General features: G+C 42.1%; 1 protein-coding gene across 35 annotated transcripts in view; it reads right to left on the bottom strand.

The window, feature by feature from the left end:
* Nucleotides 1–15,557, bottom strand: part of APBB2 (amyloid beta precursor protein binding family B member 2) — a 381,591-nt gene that overhangs the window by 278,058 nt on the left and 87,976 nt on the right. For 3 of the 35 annotated variants that reach the window (XM_086405982.1, XM_086406008.1, XM_086405987.1), the window contains one exon: nucleotides 5,484–5,686. The exons of the other annotated variants lie outside the window; for them this stretch is intronic. The gene's annotated coding sequence lies outside the window, so the exon portion shown is untranslated. Of the gene's footprint in view, nucleotides 1–5,483; nucleotides 5,687–15,557 lie in introns of those variants that run through there. 35 annotated transcript variants of the gene reach the window in all.

Below are 15,557 nucleotides of genomic sequence, written 5' to 3'. Positions count from 1 at the left end.
TCTGTGAAGTACTTTATTATTTTGCTATTTACAGCATGGATAGTCAGGTGAAGTAACTTGTATGAGGTCACAAAGTTGATCTACCCTAATACCAAGGTGCTTCAGGTTTTATTTATAATTTTAAACCCTGTCCCCTGTCCTTAAATCAAGCACAGACTCCTTCAAGAAAGGGATCATTTTATCTGGCTCTGCGTTCTCTCCAGAGTCTAGCAACACTCATAACTCATGTTCACGGAATTATATTTCAAGACTCAGCTCAGAAACCATTTTTCTTTCTGACTTCCAGCCTCCTCTTGTGCCCCTCCTCCTTGCCCTCCGAACGCTTCTACTGCAGTATAGGCACGCCCTAACTGCGGCGTTTGTGCCCCGAAACACAGTAGGCACTTAATGAATGTTCACCAAATGAAATGTTTATGCATGAGACAGCTGGGTTCCTTATCAAGGCTGCTATGTCTCGCTAGAAAATTGATCTCCACTTTTATCATTATCACATACTGAGGAAATTATTTTAAGAGAGAGTGACAGTGGGAAAATGGAGATAAACAGTCTTGGTCTTCGGGTCCTACTCACTTCATCTGCTGTCCCGGGTACACTGTGTTCTGGAGAAGTGCTTCTGAATTTTAACATATATAAAATATCACTCAATACAAATTACAACTCAGTATATCATAGGGCTTCCCAGGTGGCACTAGTGGTAAAGAACCCGCCTGCCACTGCAGGAGACGTAAGAGATGGAGGTTTGATCCCTAGGTTGGGAAGATCCCCAGGAGGAGGGCACAGCAGCCCACTCCTGTATTATTGCCTGAGGAATCCCACGGACAGAGGAGCCTGGTGGGCTTCAGTCCGTGTAGACCAACACAGAGTTGGGCACGACTACTTTGGCCACCTCATGCGAAGAGTTGACTCATTGAAAAAGACTCTGATGCTGGGAGGGATTGGGGACAAGAGGAGAAGGGGACGACAGAGGATGAGATGGCTGGATGGCATCACTGACTTGATGGACGTGAGTCTGAGTGAACTCTGGGAGTTGGTGATGGACAGGGAGGCCTGGCGTGCTGCGATTCATGGGGTCACAAAGAGTTGGACACGACTGAGCGACTGATTTGATCTGATCTGATCTGAAGCGACTTAGCATGCACACAGCATGTTGTAGTACAGTCTGAAATTCTGTATTTCTTTTTTGGGGGTGGGGGGGAGGATAAAGGATGCAAACAAGAGGCTAACCAAGATTCTGTATTTCTAACAAGCTCCCAAGAGATGTCTGTGCTGCTGATCTATGGACCACACTTTTGAGGAGCAAAAGTCCTAGACTGTAATAGTGAAGCTGTTCCCATTTCTCTTAAAAGAGAAATAGCATGTAGGCTAAATGACCAGACATGAATTCACAGTGTTAATGCTAGTTATCTCTGGGTTTCTTCTTTCCACTTTTCTATAATTTCCAAGTATTCTATAATGACTCTTGCTGATGGAAATAAAAATTTTAAATTCTATATATACACACACATAAAAAACTCTCCATTTGGACACTTCTACTCTGCTCGACTACATCTTTGTTTAAGCAACAAATATACTTAAAAGGACCAGACTTGGGAAATAACAAGATGGTGAATTTAGCAATTCTCTGTCTGCTCATTTTAACATGTAGATTAGCATAAAATAGTAATTACCCTTAACAAGCAGTCACCACCACAAGCATTGTTTTTCTCAGGTTCCTTTCCCTTACAAGAAAGAGAAAGAATTCATTCAGGTAGAAGACAATAAAAGGCACACCAAATTAAGGACAGGAGAAAAACCAAGCAGGCGCTACACTGAACCTCGTCCAAGTGGGTCAACAGAGCCTCATGAAGTTGAAACGAAGGCGGAAACGCATTCTCCCAGCAGAAGCAGGGTGGGCTGGGTTCCCCGACAAGGCTAAGTGGAATAAATTAGAGCGGCACTATCCAGGCACCTGCAAGTGAGGTGGAAAGAAATGGTCCTCAGAGGAGCTCCCTTCCAAAGTGTAACAAGGGGAGATCATTAGGAAAAGGCAATTAGAGGCTGCATCTTTGCAGGAAAGCACTCCCCAAATACCTGACTCCTTCTCTTCCATGGAGTTCCAAAGGATGCCAGGTTTAGTCTATCAGCTGTAGAAGTCGCAGCCCTGGCAGGCAGGCCCCTCATAACCACTCCGTACCTGCAGCTATTCCAGACACTTGCCCAGGCCCTAGGTGTCTGTGAAGTGACAGAAACAAAGGAGGCGTCCAAGTACCGCTCCTCTGGAACCAGTGTTCCTGGTTAAAGCAGGATGGACAAGGTTCTGCATTCTCTGTTTTTCAACCCACAGTTCTAAAAGACCTTTTTCTGTAAAGAAATATTGTGAAATTCACTGTGAAATTACCTGAAAGGACGGGAACTTAGTGCCTGGAAGGCTTATATATACACTAGGACTGAACCACTTCTGTTTGTCTATTAAGAATGTGGTTTCATATCTGTAAAGTTTAGACATGCTAGACATTCAGCTCAACTGAAAACAGTGAGTCACTGTTTCTTTGCTGAATCCTGTGAGTCTAGAGCTGGACCACTCAAGGCAAATAAACATATGCTGAGGTTTCTAAAAATGTGATCATGTGAGATTTCAAAAGTAATGTCAAAGTCATCGTCTTGATGGGAGGAAAAAAAATCTGAAATCTACTTGGACTTCCTTACACTTCTTTTATTGAAATTCAAATTGTTTTTATTTTGAATTACAGGAATTGTAGATGGCAAGGGAGAAAGCACCATAATCTTCTTAGTGATCCAAAGCCTACAAGTCCTAATATCTTAGTTGGAATTTTAGATTTAAAGAGACTTAGGAAGCATGACAAATAAAATGCAATATGTGGTCTTTAGCTTCTATTCTGGTTTTTAAAAATGTTTTTAATGCTAAAGACTTAGAAGACTAAGTCTTTGGGAAGTTTGACTATGGATTGATAATAAATGATATTTGGGTATTATTATTTATTTTGCTGGTCATCATAATAGTACTGCCTTTATGTAAGGTAGCGTCTGTATTTTTTGGAAATGCATGCTAAAGTATTTAGGGGTAAAATGCCATGAATTCTAAAATTTATTTTTAAGTGGTTCAGCAAAAAATAATATATGTAAATTTAGACACATGAAGTAAATAGGAAAAATGTTAATAATCACTGAAATTAGATAGGGGTTCAATGGGTGTTCATTGCAGTATTTTTTACACTGTTTTTCTATTTGAAAATTTTTAGAAGTTTAAATTTATATCAAAAACACATATGGCCCTAATAGTTTTATCTACCCTGTCTTGCCATATTAGACCACAGTCTTTTCTCCAGAAGACCTCTCTCACATCTTCCACCTCTGTAACTTTGCGTATTACATGCTCTCAATTTTCTCCCTCTAGTCACTTTGCCTCTGGGGAAGGCTAATTTATTCTTTCAGGTCAATCTCAAATGCTACCTCCTCTTTCCTAACCTCTGCCCAACTTGATGCATCTCCCCTTTTCTGACTGCCTATGACACTTTGTACCTCTCATCACACTTATCACATTCCATCCTGCAAGATAAACACTGACTCTGACCTTTACTGAGTGCTTCCCACACGTGAGGCTGTGGTCACATGACCTCACGTGCATTCTTTCCTCTCTTCGTTTCTTTCCTACCCCACTGAGGTAGGAATTGTCATTATTCTCTTTCCACAGGTGAGAAAAGAGATATGAGAGGCTGGGTGACTTATTCACAGGGTTAGTAAGCAGCAGTGCCAGGCTTCATTCAAACACAGCCCATTTGCATTCAAACTCTTAAGCATTCGTGTGCATGTCATCAGCAACGTGGCCTGATCCTTCCCTAATAACAATTTAAGGGCAGGTAGATTATATTATTTATTTATTCACTCAACCAATAATCATTGAAAAGCCACTATTATTCAGAGACATCTGGCCTATGCGATGGGGTAAAGTTGTGAACATCAACCTTTTAGCAATAAGCAAACTAAAATAGACTGGAATGGGTGAATTTAACTCAGATGACCATTATATCTACTACTGTGGGCAAGAATCCCTTAGAAGAAATGGAGTAGCCATCATAGTCAACAAAAGAGTCCAAAATGCAGTACTTGGATGCAATCTCAAAAACGACAGAATGATCTCTGTTCATTTCCAGGGCAAACCATTCAATATCACAGTAATCCAAGTCTATGCCCTGACCAGTAATGCTTAAGAAGCTGAAATTGAATGGTTCTATGAAGACGTACAAGACCTTCTAGAACACACACCCAAAAAAGATGTCCTTTTTAGGGGACTGCAATGCAAAAGCAGGAAGTCAAGAAACACCTGGAGAAACAGGCAAACTTGGCTTTGGAGTACAGAATGAAGCAGGACAAAGGCTAATAGAGTTTTGCCAAGAGAACAGACTGGTCATAGCAAACACCCTCTTCCAACAATACAAGAGAAGACTCTACACATGGACATCACCAGATGGTCAATACCAAAATCAGATTGATTATATTCTTTGCAGCAAAAGATGAGAAGCTCTATTCAGTCAGCAAAAACAAGACTGGGAGCTGACTGTGGCTCACATCACGAACTCCTTATTGCCAAATGTAGATTTCAATTGAAGACAGTAGGGAAAACCACTAGACCATTCAGATATGACCTAAATCAAATCTCTTATGATAATACAGTGGAAGTGACAAACAGATTCAAGGGGTTAGATCTGATAGACAGAGTGCCTGAGAACTATGGATGGAGGTTCGTGACACTGTACAGGAGGAAGTGATCAAGACCATCCCCAAGAAAAACAAATGCAAAAAGGCAAAATGGTTGTCTGAGGAGGCCTTACAGATAGCTGTGAAAAGGAGAGAAGGGAAAGGCAAAGGAGAAAAGGAAAGATATATCCATTTGAATGCAGAGTCCCAAGGAATAGCGAGGAGAGATAAGAAAGCCTTCCTCAGCGATCAATGCAAATAGAGGAAAACAATAGAATGGGAAAGACTAGAGATCTCTTCAAGAAAATTAGAGATACCAAGGGAATATTCCATGCAAAGATGGGCACAAAAAAGGACAGAAATGGTATGGACCTAACAGAACCAGAAGATATTACGAAGAGGTGGCAAGAATACACAGAAGAACTGTACAAAAAAGATCTTCACAACCCAGATAATCACGATGGTGTGATCACTGACCTAGAGCCAGACATCCTGGAATGTGAAGTCAAGTGGGCCTTAGGAAGCATCACTATGAACAAAGCCAGTGGAGGTGATGGAATTCCTGTTGAACTATTTCAAATCCTAAAAGATGATGTTATGAAAGTGCTACACTCAATATGGGTGGTAAAGATACCATCACCAGGGACTTCCCTGGCTGGTTAAGACTCCGCCTTCCACTGCAGGGGGCGCAGGTTCCATCCCTGGTCAAGGAACTAAGATCCGATACACCATATGGTGCAGTCAAAAAAAGTGGCACCATTTTATAAATGAGGAAAATTGACGCTTACAGTTGAAGTGAGAATTTATTCAAAGACACCACTGCGTGACTTTGTTCCACTGGGATTCTCCATGGCCTGGCTCAAAGCCAACTGTACTACTGCTCTCTTCAGTCAGAAAGCCAGGGCCCCTCGCTGAACTTGTCCACAGTGCTGGCCTCATCTCTGGAGGCCCTCTTTCTGTGCAGGCCACGTCTGTTCATGCATCCAATCTCCTGAGGAGAATTACATAAACTGACTCAGGACTAGGGCCCTGCCTCACTCACCCATCACCTGCCCTGTGTTGACACAATGCCTCCCACTCTGGGTGCTCCCTAGGCCCAGTGGCCCGTGACCACATAAATGATCCTGAGTTGCAAAGCTTATCCATGAGCAAAAGCCATGGAACAAAAACATACCCTGTTCTGGTGCTTGAAAACTAAAAGTTCAAGACAACTATTTTTCATTGACCTTAAATAAATTAAGTTTTACAACATGGCTGATAACCATAAATAGAAAAGAGAGGGTGTTGTTTTCCCCATGAGTCCTCAGCTAGGCCTCCAACTGGGGGCTATGAACATTCAGGGAATGTGCCACAGGTCTTGGTTTCCATCCAGATTCCAGAAAAAGAGCAGAAGAAAATGAGTTTTACCAGCAATATAGTTTGAGTTCCTCCTCCAGGAACCACCCTCTACAAAATAACACCTAAAACGGGCTTGTGTGCATTCTTCTTTCTATAGCTTTGTTGGCCAAATTGACCATTCTGTTATTAGAACCTTGGATCCTCTAAGTTGAATGAAAAGTCAAATATTTTTAAAATATTATATCATTAAAAAAAGACTCTTCTTTGCTCCCCTGGTACATAATATAAAGGTTCTGACTTTGCACAGAAAGGGACTGATTCAGAGTTAACTGTTCCTGCCTTGAAAGGAAACCAAAGGCTTCCAGTGCCCCAGGATATCACAGAAGTTGCTGAAAGAAGCAGTTTACTGAATAGTACTTCTGTGTCTTCAAAGTTTTAATATCTAACAGTGGAAAACTAAAACCATTTGGATCAAAGAGGCTAAAAAAAAAAAAAATTCAATGCTTCCTTTGTTTGTTTTTAACCAGAATAACCAAAACTGAATATAGTTCACCAAAGTATTAAATTTCTGTCTCACTGTAATTTGCCTTCTGTGTCCAACTATACAAGAGACTTTTAAAAAAACTAATAAAATGTTCAATCTTACCATCAATAATAATATGCTTTGAATTGTTCAGAAATGAAAGATAGGATTGTGGGTCTCTCCAAACCCTTTCTTGTGTGTCCAATGGCATATATTATAGGCTTGCTCTTCTGCATTCATGAGAAAAGTGACCAGGGAATACCAGAGGGAACTAAGGGAGGTGTGTGTGTGTGTGTGCATGCCAAGCACTGAGCCACAACATATCTGTGGGTGGAGTTAGAGTAGAGGAAGGCAAGCAACAAAGCTGGCACTCTTAAAAAGTGTCATAGGTGTCTCCTAAGATCTAAAATTCGACTTGCCCCTCCACTTTTCCACTCTGTTCTTTGCTCCAGGAAGCTGACAACATGCTTCCTCAAAGCAATACTGATGAAAAAGAACAAAGCTGAAAGCATAATCCTCCCAGACTTTAGACTATATTACAAAGCTACAGTAATCAGAACAGCAGAGTACTGGCATAAAAACAGACACCAGGATAAATGAAACAGAATAGTGAGCCCAGAAATAAACCTCACCCCTGCAGCCCCTGTTCTACTCTCTGAGTCTAATTTTCTATTTTTGATTCCACATTTATGTGATACCATAGAGTATTTGTCTTTCTTTGTCTGACTTATTTTACTTAGCATAATACCCTCAAGGTCCATCCAGATTGTCACAAATGGTAGGATTTCCGTCTTACTCGAGGCTGAATACTCCTCCACAGTGTGTATGTATATGTGTGTACGTGTATACGCATGTATACGTGTATATGTGTATATATGTGTAGTCCATGTAAAATATCTTCTCATCTTTAGCTATTCATCTGTTGATGTACATTTAGGTTATTCCATATCTTGGCTACTGTGAATAATACTGCAATGAACATGGGAATGTAGAAATCTCTTCAAGGCCCTGTTTCAATTTCCTTGGGATATATACCTAGAAGTGGGATTGCTGGATCATATGGTAGTTCTAATTTTTTGAGGAAATGTCATACCGTTTTGTACAGTGGCTGTACCAATTTACATGCCAACCAACAGTGCTCGGGGTTTCCTTTGTTCCACATCCTCACCAGCACCTGCTGGTGCCTGTCTTTTTGATAACAGCCGTTCTTACAGATGTGAGGTGAGTATCTCACTGTGATTTTGGTTTGTATCCCCCTGGTCATTAGTGATGGTGATCACATTTTCATGTATCAGTTGGCCTTAGACCTTCACCACCTCTAGTTCAAAATTGGGAAAGGAGAATTTCAAGCCTGTATGTTGTCACTCTGCTTATTTAACTTATATGCAGAGTACATCATGTGAAATGCCAGGCTGGATGAAGCACATGCTGGAATCAAGATTGCTGGGAGAAATATCAATAACCTCAGATATGCAGATGACACCACCCTTATGGCAGAAAGTGAAGAACTAAAGAGCCTCTTGATGAAGGTGAAAGAGGAGCGTGAAAAAGATGGCTTAAAACTCAACATTCAAAAAATGAAGATCATAGCATCCAGTCCCATCACTTCATGGCAAATAGACGGGGAAACAATGGAAACAGTGAGAGACTTTATTTTGGGGGCTCTAAAATCATTGTGGATGGTGACTGCAGCCATGAAATTAAAAGATGCTTGCTCCTTGAAAGAAAAGCTACGACAAACCTAGACAATGTATTAAAAAGCAGAGACATTACTTTGCCAACTAAGGTGCATATGGTCACAACGATGGATTTTCCCAATAGGCATGTATGGATATGAGAGTTGGACCATAAAGAAAGCTGAGCGCTGAAAAATTGATACTTCTGAACTGTGGTGTTGGAGAAGACTCTTCAGAGTCCCTTGGACAGCAAGGAGATCCAACCAGTCTATCCTAAAGGACATCAGTCCTGAATATTCATTAGAAGGACTGATGCTGAGGCTGAAACTCCAATATTTTGGCCATCTGATGCAAAGAACTGACTCATTGGAAAAGACCCTGATGCTGGGCAAGATTGCAAGCAGGAAGAAAAGGGGACGACAGAGGATGAGATAGTTGATAGCATCAATGGACATGAGTTTGAGCAAGCTCTAGGAGATGGTGAAGGACAGGTAAGTCTGTTGTGTTGCAGTCCATGGGGTCACAAAGAGCATGACTGAGCAACTGAACAAAAACAAAAATAATACCTCTTATGCAGCCTTCTCTTGCCTCTAGCTCTCTCCTTTCCCTTAAGTTTCCTACACCGTGCTTATTATCCTGATATACTATATATTTATCTATTTATGGCCATCTCCTCCCGTGAGAATGCATGGTCCCATGAGCATTCAATCCCTGCGTCAGGAAGATCCCCTGGAGAAGGAAATGGCAACCTACTCCAGTATTCTTGCCTGGAGATTCTCATGGATGGAGGAGCCTGGTGAGCTACAGTCCATGGGGTTGCAAAGAGTCAGACACAAATGAGCAACTTCACTTTATGCCTACTGTTTGAAAAATGGGTAGTGCACAGTCTGCACTCACTAAATTTTTGTTGAATAAATATTTGGTTAGGGAAAAATAAAAAGAACTGCTGGTCTGCTTTCCTAATGACTGCAACTAAATTTCCAGTGACCAAGATCTTCAATGGCCATCTTTAGAGATGCTATAGAAGGAATTCTGTAAATTAAAAGATGAGTCTACATGAGGATTTTCTACACTGCACATCAAGCCAGCAGAGTACACAGTAAATAATAATAATTTTTTAAAAATGAATAAACCTAACTGTTTAAACCTGAGTGGCAAAGGTTTTATGTAAAGCACCAGAATAAGCAAGTTTCACTCTGCAAGCTACAGAACCCCAGTCACAATTACTCAACTCTGCTGCCGCAGGATGTTAAGAGCCAGAAACAATACATCAGTGAATAAGCACAGTTATGTGCCAATAAAACTTTATTGATAAACACTGAACTATGTATAACTTTCACATGTCACAAGATATTATTATTCTTTTAATTTTTTTCAAACACTTAAAAATGTGAAAACCATTCTAGAGTTGTAAACCATATAAAAACAGGCTGTGGACCAAGATTTGACCTCTGTGCTATAAGTTTCCCAATTTACATCCTTTCTAAGGGTGGTTTTTGTTTTGTTTTTTTCTACAAACGAAATACATTCTGCCCCATGAATCTCTTGGATATATAGTCTACAATTAATTAAGCATGGAATAACTGCTTTTGTTAAAGAGTAATAAGCTGGAGAAGCAGTTTATTTAGGTGAATAAACATTACTAATGCACCCTTTCGTGGCTGTCTTTCTACACAGATTTTGGTCATCTTCAAATGCTAGCTCTGTCACCATCTTTTCCCTTATCTAAGTATTTTCATTTTTCAGCCTGTTTAAGAAATTTCAATCTGCTCTTTCTTCCTTTACAGAGAGGGGAACTGTAACAAAATCTTAGGACAGAGGGGAGAGTGGCTTCCCAAGGATTTGAGGCAAGGTGGATTCCAGTACAATGTTTCCTGATTAAGTGTACAATGTGTTGCTCAAACTTTGCTTCCAAGTACTCTCAAACACCCTCTGTTGTGTGGGCCCTGGAATGAGAACTATTTAGACTGCAGGTGCTACTAGCACTCAGGGTCACCTGTCCCCATGAGCCATAAAAATTTACTGAAAATGCCAGGCTGGCACTAACATAGCCAAAACATGTTATTTCATAACTTAAAGCAGAAGATTTTCAATTCCTCTCATTTATAATGATAGCCTCATCTCTCTTACATAATAGAAATATATGAAAATGAGGAATTTGAAGAAGCACTCTTTATGGTATCTTTCAGAAATGCCGGCCAACACAGGGAAGAGGTGGATTAACATCGGACATGCCTACTGGACCATGGACACCCTATAGAGGATGGGAACGCTTCACAGTAGCCCTTCGGATGCTCTCAACCCAATCAAGAAAGAATTCAAGAGGAAAGTCCCCACCCCCTGTGTTCTCTGAGCACAGGAGACATGGAACAAAACTCAAATTTATTTTAACCTAATTGATCACATACTCCACTTGCCCTACTCATTGTGCAAGCAGATCTACTGGAATGTGAAGTGAAATTTTTTTCAGTTTTCTGCAATGCCTCTGGTGCTCTGCTTCTCAAATTTCCCAGTAAATCAAATTCAAATAATCAGGCCAAAGGAAGCCAATGGTTTTCCAACTCCTACTGTAAGCAACGCAGCCTACATACTGACTGTGAAAACCACAGATTAAATTAAGCTTCGCTTGAATTTCAAGATGCCAGAGACGATCTCCTGAGAAAGCGGACTTGGCTTGAAACCCCGGTGTCTCACACACAGGGTCCAATTCACAGCAAAGACGGCCGTCCACAAAGCCTCCCCGTCTTCCCAGACCTCTCCTCCATTCTGCAAAGCTTGGAATACACACATCAATGAAGATGAGACATCAAATCACGGAAAGTTGTAAGATAAGCGCCTCGGCCTCATCTCACACTCTTCATTGAGTTTCTGAGGGAAATGGCAACGCAGATGAGGCAGGCAGCTTCCAGCAAAAATAATCAGAAGTGAATAAATACACCAAGGAATCACCACTGTAGCTGCCTGGCAAATCCCATGGGCATTTAGATCGACACATTCTGTTGGGGAATAACCAGGGCCCCGGGGAATCACCCTCTTCCAGACACCCAGACTGTGATGCTGAAACCAGGTGATGGATGAAGTGATGGTGAGGACACTTCCCTAAACAAGCCTGGCTGCTGCCTGTATTAGTCTGCTGCTGCTGCTAAGTTGCTTCAGTCGTGTCCGACTCTGCGATCCCATAGACGGCAGCCCGCTAGGCTCCTCTGTCCCTGGGATTCTCCAGGCTAGGGCTGCCCTAACTAGCCACCACAGCTTACACGACTGAGATCTCCAAGTCCAAGATCAAGGTGTCACTATCCAGGTGTTGACAAAGCTGCTCTGTTCTAAGGCCGCTCTCCTCAGCTTAGACGCTGCCTTCCTGCTGTTTTCTGCCCTGGGCTTCTCACTACACGTGTCTGTGTCCAGATTTCCTTGTCTTGTAAGAACACCAGTCATAACAAATTAAAGTCTACCTCCATGACCTCATTTTAACTTAACTGCTTCTCCAAAGACCCTATCTCCAAACATACAATCACATTCCAAAGTACTGAGGATTAGGCCTTCAACATAGGAATCCTGGGGGGGACACAAGTCAGCCCTTGCCCTGCTGGAACCACTGCTATGGCAGGGCTCTGCTTCCATTCATTCTGACCAGTGCCAGAGGCTTGACAATAAACTGATAACTCAATTCTCGCTATTCTGAAAATTAACTAACTTTCTTTATAGTATATAATTTTCACTGCCTTTATTAAATACTTTGTCACATACCAAATACAATCACAAAAAAAGTCATTGGCAATGGGGCACACTAAGCCTCAGCTGCTTTTTTTTATTTTTATTTTTTCTTTAAAGCAATTTGCACTGCAACAAAGATCACCACAAGAAAACATGAGGACACTCAGTTGACATTTATCATAGTGGAAGGCAAGTGTGAAAAAATACATTCTCACTTATTTCATGTATACCTTTTCATGCAGACATTCATATCTTTGCATGAAGGATTACTTACTGCTGTGTTCATCTGTGCTGCCAACTCTGGATATCAAATGGGTTTAAAAAAATAACACTAAGTGTTGTATACCTAAAGCTAATTTAATATTGTAAGACAACTTAGACTTCAATAAAACACACACGCACAGACACATACTGAAATCAAGACTTCTATTCAAATGAGGTGTGTGGCCAGGAATATCATCAGTGAAATGTAACATTTAAAAATCCTGTATCTAACTGATTACCAACTGAGCTACTTGGTAAAGAATCCACCTGCAATGCAGGAGACCCAGGTTTGATCCCTGGGTGGGAAAGATCCCCTGGAGAAGGAAATGAATGGAAACCCACTCCAGTCTTCTTGCCTGGAAAATCCCATGGACAGAAGAGCCTGTCCACCAAATTTGGTAAGCCATAAAATGATTACCAAAGCTCTTTTTAAAAGAAATACCAAAACCAGTATCATTTAAAGGTGTTTAATATCAATTTAAGCCTCAACAATTTCTGACCTTATAACTGTTTACCTCCTCCATATTTAACTATGTTATTTATCAATTCCATAAACATTTACTGAGACTGTACTATTTAGCAGGCACCATTCGAGGTGCTAGAGATAGGTCACTAAACCAGATCCCCGCCCTCGTGGAACTGAGTCTGATAAGATACACACATCACTTGCCCTACTGTTCTGCAAACACATTTTCCTTCCCAACTTCCCTGATTAGGACATGGGTATCTGCAGCCTCCTAACTCCCCAAATACAAAACCTTGGAGCTATCTCACATTTCTCATTCTCCATCACATCCCTCCTGGGGTCTCCAGGGGCCACTTCCAGCCTTTCTTAATACAGACAATATTACCACCTACAAGCCCTGGCCATCAGCCCTGTGCTCCTCGTCATTCACCAAATCCTGTTATTCCCACCGCTGGGATCCCTCCCCAGTCACTTCTAACCTCTCCACTCCATCACCACAATCCTGGTCATTCTTCTTCTCAATGTACATCACATCCTCTCTAGAAGATGAAACCTGTAAAGCAGGACAAGTGATCTGCTCCCCTTTTATCTGCACTGTTACTTGTGTTTGCACAGAACTTTGGATACACTGTATTAACTCAATATTTTGTATTCCTGGCCGTCTCCCCACTAGACCACGTGCTCTGAGGGCAGGGCTTCTTATTTTTTTTAATTCTCAGTGACAAACGTGAGAGGCCAGTAGACGTTGTGTGCCTCTTGAAAGCCGCTTATTCATCCGTGCAACAAGTGATTATCAAGCACCCACTCCCCTCCAAGCAACTATTCTAGATGATGGGGATATATAAGTGAATACAAACCCTCAAATCCCTGCCTTCTGCAATTTATATTTAAACAAATTCCTACCGTACAAATTTTTGTTAGAGTGAGATAGGAAGATAATCATTTAAAATGTAAGTAGCCAATGTGTTATAAAAGAATAAGCTCTATAGCAAAAAAATTAAGAAGGATAAGAGGGATTTGGGGAGGAGGGGCAGGAAAGTTTGCAATATTCAATACCATCAGGGTAGGCAGGTAGGTTTCACTGGACGGTAACATCTGAGCAAAGGTTTACATAAGAGAGAAAGTTCACCATGTGGGTGCCTGGGGGAAAGGATACAGGAAGAAGAAACAGCAAACGTGAAAGCCCTGAGGCAGACATGTGCTCAGTGTGTTGAAAGGCCAGTGTGGCTGGAGTGCACTTAGCCCAGGGGAGAACAGGAGGTGATGAGGTTCAAGAGGGAAGGAGGGGGCTTGTTACGGAGTCGGTCAGGTAACTGGAAGGACTTGTATCTTTTACTGTGAGGACAAAGAAATCATTGCAAGTTTTGAGCAGAAGGGTGTCCTAGAGTGACGTGAGTCTGAACAGAATCACTCTACCGAGAATGGAGAGAGACAGAAGTGAGGACAGAATCAAGGGAAGAAGTGAGGAGGCCCCTGGAAGAACTCAGGCAAAACAGAACGGCGGCTCGGGTCAAGGTAGCAATGCGGCTATGTTCTGATCGCTGAGTCAATAAGGTTTCTGACGGACTGGATGGACCTTGGAAAAGTGTCTCCATTTCTTCCTGAGAATAACAGTCAACTTCACTGAGAGGAACAAAGCCCCACGCGAGACCCTGCTCCTTACCCCTTGGCGGCTGTGAAAGTCAGGATTCGTTCTCCCATGCTCAGGTCCCGCCTCTCCCGTCATCCTTCAAGTGGCAGGGGGGACCGGAGCTCAGGATGCTGCCCCATCACAGCGTCACCTGCTCTCAGTGCATCCCCTTTGGGGCACAGACCTGCTCCAAGGCCCTCCACCGCCTCCTCCCATGCTCAGCCCCGTCTCAAGGCCTCAAACCTCTCTGTCAACCTGCCTCTGCCCTCCATCGCCCTCGCTGGCCCCCTGCAGTGCCCTGGGCCTCAGGCCCTTGCTGCCCCCTCAGGTTCACTGCAGGTCCCAGCTCCTCTAGGACTTCTCCCCAGGATGCTATGGCTCACGTTGGTTTCTACCTCCTCAGGGTTCCTGCGGTCTTCAGCACTTGTACCAACCATCCACATCACTCTGGCCCATCTACACTGTGTGCTCTGAGAAGGCAAGAGCCACGCCACAAGCTTCTCAGGCCCGCCCCTCCTCCCCCCATCACCTACCCTCCAGGAAGCAATCCTAACACTTGCTGACAAAGATCATCACAGGGGAAAATCCAAGAGGACAATGTTTGAATTATTTTAAGTGTACTGTTAACATCTGAAAAGTGCAAGGAGTCACATAAAAATCCAAATGTACGTCTTCTCTCAAAATATGAGAAGATCACTGGAAGACCAGGCAACATTGGCCCTTGTTCCTGAATAGCTGAGTGGTAACTGTGCCCCCTTTTTCCCCGCTTATGCTCCAGTTCACTTGCTTACTTTTCTGCCAGGTCCTGGTAGGCAGGTGAGTTTCCAATCCCCATACCAGGCACTGGTTACCCTGAATTTTTAAAATATCAAGTTCTTTTGGGAACTGAATATTAACTGAAGGTAGTATCGGTTTTTCTCACTCATACAGTGACAAACTTGTTTAGACTTTTCTATATTTAAAAAAAATTACATTAATTCTATACATACACCAATACATACACACATGTACTTTGTATTAACCTTCCAACAGATTACAATTTCTACACTCTGGTTCAAATACCTTCCACTATGGGGGGGAGGGTGTAATTCTTGTGGTAACTAAGTGTAAGAGGGTCAGATGTCAATACAGAAGCTATATATAAAGAAAGGAAGACAAGGCAAAAATAAGTAATACTGATGAGCTATTTATCAAATCATTTTAGGGGAAAAAAGCTACTAAAATTATTGTGGAAACTAGAAAAATTTCCAT

Source organism: Bos grunniens, chromosome 6 (genome assembly GCF_055505025.1).
Source record: "Bos grunniens cultivar Pamir isolate PY7600 chromosome 6, Bosgru_T2T1.0, whole genome shotgun sequence".
NCBI lineage: Eukaryota > Metazoa > Chordata > Mammalia > Artiodactyla > Bovidae > Bos > Bos grunniens.
The sequence above is the reverse complement of the archived record's forward strand: the minus strand, read 5'-3'. Positions and strand labels throughout refer to the sequence as shown.